This window comes from Notolepis coatsorum, assembly GCF_963971535.1.
Source record: "Notolepis coatsorum genome assembly, chromosome: 7".
Classification (NCBI taxonomy): Eukaryota; Metazoa; Chordata; class Actinopteri; order Aulopiformes; family Paralepididae; genus Notolepis; species Notolepis coatsorum.
In genome coordinates, this window is record NC_140171.1 from 38,053,656 (window position 1) to 38,058,655 (window position 5,000).

At 45.4% G+C, this 5,000-nt stretch overlaps 1 protein-coding gene across 1 annotated transcript in view; it reads left to right on the forward strand.

Annotated features, from left to right (window-relative positions):
- The window catches only part of LOC311231628 (paired box protein Pax-5-like), a gene marked incomplete at both ends in the record, with an annotated part of 28,829 nt that overhangs the window by 15,936 nt on the left and 7,893 nt on the right, over window positions 1-5,000 (forward strand). The window lies entirely within an intron of this gene.

A 5,000-nucleotide genomic window follows, 5' to 3' on the forward strand; every position in this document is an offset into this window, starting at 1 on the left:
ACCATTCCAAATATTGATCACGTTTATTGATCCAACGTTATAGTCCAAAACGCATAATCGAAAGCTGCTCGAGCCTCGCCAGTGAATCTGTAACAGACACTGCTTGCCAGAGATGGGAAACCCTGGACCGGAGTTTTTCTCTTATGCACTTTTCACTCAATCCAATCCAATGATGTGCATTACCATCCGGAGACGATAGGGGGCAGTATTTGCCCTTTTCGAGCTCAGAGCCATTCCCAATGATAACGTCAGGCTGGACAGATGAAAAATGTATGGATATCGCTAATAAAAGAAACAACGATTAAATAACGAGAAATCTCGTTATTGGCAACCAACGCATGGCGGCCAATAACAAGAAATCTCGTTGTTGGCAACCAATGTGTTAAGGGGAATGGCTATCCAATCGGAGGGAGCAGGACTGTGATGGAAGTGGTCACCTATTGGCCAAGCTGCCAAAAACACCTGTGATAACTTTCAAATAAAGAGTAGTTTATCCCTACCTTAACCCTAACCATAACCAGTCACAGGCAAGGCCCTTCTGGGCAATGGGATCTAAACACTAGAATTGGTATTTGAATTTAATAGAATGGAATCGAATGAATTGAGAGAGAGATCAGGGGAAGTATATATTGAGAGAGAGAGGGGGAGAGAGAGAGAGAGGGAGAGAGAGAGAGAGAGAGAGCATGCTGGGGGGGCAGAAAATGAGAAGCAGGTATTGAGAAAGAGAGAGAGAGAGAGAGTGAGAGAGAGAGAGAGAGAGAGAGAGAGAGAGAGAGAGAGAGAGAGAGAGAGAGAGAGAGAGAGAGGAGAGAGAGAGAGAGAGAAAGAGAGAGAGAGAGAGAGAGAGAGAGAGAGAGAGAGAGAGAGAGAGAGAGAGAGAGAGAGAGAGAGAGAGTGCAGGGATAGCAGATAGCAGATAGCAGATAGCAGGAAGAGACCAAGCATGGCAGGTATTGAGAGAGAGAGCAGGAGTGGCAGGTATTGAGAGAGAGAGAGAGCAGGAGTGGCAGGTATTGAGAGAGAGAGAGAGAGAGAGAGAGAGAGAGAGAAGATGAGAGAGAGAGAGAGAGAGAGAGAGAGAGAGAGAGAGAGAGAGAGAGAGAGAGCAGGGGGTGCAGAGAAAAAGAGAGTGCATGGGTAGCAGGTATTGAGAAAGAGAGAGAGAGAGAGAGAGAGAGAGAGAGAGAGAGTGAAAAGAGGTCGCCTTTACAAAGCTGTTTGAAGTTGACTGCTGTTCCACAAATACACAGGCATGTAATTCTAAACACTTCTCCCTTTCCCCACTCACCTCACTGCTTCCTTCCCACATTATCCCCGTCCCTTTCATTCCTCCTCCTACCCACCTCCCTCCTACCCACCTCCCTCCTCCTTTCAGTCAGTTAGTGGTGGATAAGTGGAGGGGAAGTTAGTGGGATTGATGGTGTTACCATCTGAGCTGTTTATGATGATGATAAATGTGTGTGTGTGTCTGTGTGTGTGTGTGTTTGTGTGTGTGTGTGTGTGTGTGTGTGTGTGTGTGTGTGTGTGTGTGTGTGTGCGTACGTCTGTGTGTGTGTGTACGTCTGTGTGTGTGTGTGTGATGATGATGAATGGAGGGCTCCCTCTCCTCTCGCTCCCACCGTCTAATGCGGGCAAACACAGAGAAATGATTTAGGCCGACACACTGTCATGTAGTCTAATGCAGTTATATATCCTATCCACACAGTGACAGACAGAGAAAGAGGGAGGGAGGAGAGGAATGTAATGAGAGAAAGGGGAGTAAATTACTAGGTGGAAGATGGGAAATGGAAAGAAGAAAAAGCGGAAGAGAGCAAAAGAGAAAGAGAGAGAGGGGAGAAAGAGAGAGAGGGGAGAAAGAGTGAGAGAGGGGGAAGGAGAGAAGAGAGAGAGAGAGCAGGTGTGACAGGTATTGATAGAGATATTGCATAGGTTCCTCTATATCCACCCAATAAAATGTATATGCTAACCAATAAGGACCCTAAACAGACAAAAGGCATAGCTTTCTGTGGTAGTTGACAAGCAGAACTTGTAGTTTCCTATAGTAGTTGACAAGCAGAAGGTGTAGTTTCTTATAGAAGTTGACAAGTAGAAGGTATAGTTTCCTATAGAAGTTGACAAGCAGAAGTGTAGTTTATTATAGTAGTTGACAAGCAGAAGTGTAGTTTCTTATAGAAGTTGACGAGTAGAAGATAGTTTCCTATAGTAGTTGACAAGCAGAAGTGTAGTTTCCTATAGTAGTTGACAAGTAGAAGGTATAGTTTCCTATAGTAGTTGACAAGCAGAAGGTATGATGATGATGATGATGATGATGATGATGATGATGATGATGATGATGATGATGATGATGATGATGTTGGTGATGTGGTGGTGGTAGTGATGGTGGTGATGATGATGATGATGATGATGATGATGGTGGGGATGGTGGTGATGATGATGAAAAACAGTTACATACTGAGGTAGGGAGGTTTGTGATCATGTTTTAAATAAAAAACAGTTACATACTGAGGTAGGGAGGTTTGTGGTCATGTTTTAAATAAAAAACAGTTACATACTGAGGTAGGGAGGTTTGTGATCATGTTTTAAATCATTAAAAACAGTTACATACAGTTGAAGATTATTCCAGGAAGCTAGTGCATCAAAACAAAATGTTGACATACCAAGTTCAGACTGAACTCATGGGACATTAAGTGTAACCCATCATCAATCATTTGAGTGGGTCAGATAAGGTCCAACATTCCAATCAAACATCATTGTGATATATGGTGGCAATTTTCTATCAATGGCCTTAAAGAAAAACATATACATGTATCAATGCCTATTTTGCCTCTCTGGTAGAGAGGTGCCATAACCATGAGAGTTGACGGTGCATATGATAGTGTTTGTTCTCATGGAACAATGTAAGACTAACCTTGCAGCTCTGTTCTGGGCAGTTTGCAATTTATTTAGTTGATCTTTGGATGCAGAGGACCATACTGGTGCAAAATAATCCAGGTGACATAAAATTTAAGATTTCGCCACCTGTCCCACAATGTATGTAGGGACATAAGAAAGACATTTCCTCACCATGGAGATACCACTCCCCATCTTCTTCACTATGGTATCAATGTGTTCTGCCCATGACAGCTGGCTATCAATTATTATGCCCAGTAATTGTACTTTATTTACCTGTTCTATGGGTTCCTGAGACAGGTTTAAAACTCATTTTTTTTGGTATCGATGACAAGTTTATGACTCGAACCCAGATAATTGATTTGGTTTTCGAGATGTTTAGTACCAACTTATTCCGTTTTATCCAATCAAACACCATATTTAACTCAGCTGATAAAACATTGTCCAGTTCACTGACAGTTTTGGCAGCATAGTACAATGTGGAATCATCGACATACATTTGTACAGTTGCTTTACACAGAACTGATGGTAAGTCGTTTGTGAAGATGGCGTATAGGAGTGGTCCTAGGCAGCTCCCTTGCGGGACCCCGCAGTCTAAGCTGCAGTTACACTAGGGCCATTTTCGTTTAGTTTCATTCGCTTTTCAGAACGCTGCGTATTGGCAGGCAAGTAAGAGTTAAGTTAGACGTCGTTTTACATTTACATTTACATTTAGTCATTTAGCTGACGCTTTTATCCAAAGCGACTTACAAGTTCTGTGCGACAAGACAGCAAGAAGGGTATAACTCTATCAGCTGAGTAACAATGTTCATCAAAGTGTTGCGTGTTACAGTGTAGGTTAGTTTATTAGGACAAGTGCATGACATTAAGGTTAGTCGGGGTTAGATTTTTTTTTTTTTTTTTTTTTATCATTTCAGATAATGGTTGAAGAAGTGAGTCTTTAGTCGACGGCGAAAGATTGGACGGGATTCGGCTGTCCTAACTGGGATGGGTAGTTCATTCCACCATTGTGGGGCAAGGACTGAGAATAGGCGGCTTCTCTTTGATGACCCTCCGGGAGCTTGGATAGGAGTAGATCTGAGGCGGCCAGAAGACGCAGAGCGTAGGGGTCTTGAGGGTGTGTAGTTAGAGACCATTGACCGGAGGTAGGCGGGAGCGGTTCCCTTTGCCGCACGGTATGCTAGGTCGAGGGCCTTGAAGCGGATACGTGCAGCAATGGGGAGCCAGTGCAGGTCCCTAAGAAGTGGGGTGACATGGGCTGACTTCGGTAGGTTTGAGATCAGGCGGGCCGCTGCATTTTGAATGAGTTGAAGAGGCTTGGTGGCAGTGGCCGGGAGGCCAGCTAGCAGTGCGTTGCAGTAGTCGAGGCGGGAGATGACTGTTGATTGGACGAGGAGTTGGGTGGCTTCTTTTGTCAGGAAGGGGCGTATCCTTCTGACGTTGCTCAGGAGGAATCTGCAGGTTCTGGTTGTCGCTGCGATGTGAGCAGAGAAGTTCAACTGGTCGTCGAGGACAACACCAAGGTTCTTGGCGGTCGGCGACGCGGTCACAGCTGCATTCTCGACTGTGATGGAGAGGTCGGTCAGGGGGGAGGATTTGGCCGGCAGGTGGAGCAATTCTGTTTTGCTTAGGTTCAGTTTGAGGTGGTTGGTCGTCATCCAGGCGGAGATGTCGGACAGACAGGCCGAGATCCGCTCAGAGACGTGGATATCTGAGGGAGGGAAGGAGAGGAAGAGTTGAGTATCATCGGCATAACAATGATATGAGAAGCCATGAGATGTGATAATGTTACCCAGTGATTTAGTGTAGAGGGAGAAGAGAAGGGGTCCTAGGACCGAGCCCTGGGGGACACCCGTCCGGAGGGGGCGGGTGGCCGACAGAGTCCCTCTCCATGACACTTGGTAGGAGCGGTCATTGAGGTATGATGTCAGCCATGTCAGCGCAGATCCAGCCACTCCCATTCCTGCGAGGGCCGCGACGAGGATCTGATGGTTGACTGTGTCGAAGGCTGCAGATAGATCTAGGAGAATCAGGACAGACAAAACCCATAGCATTCTACTTTACCGATGAGCAGATCGTGGTCTATGACATTGAATGCAGCACTAAAATCA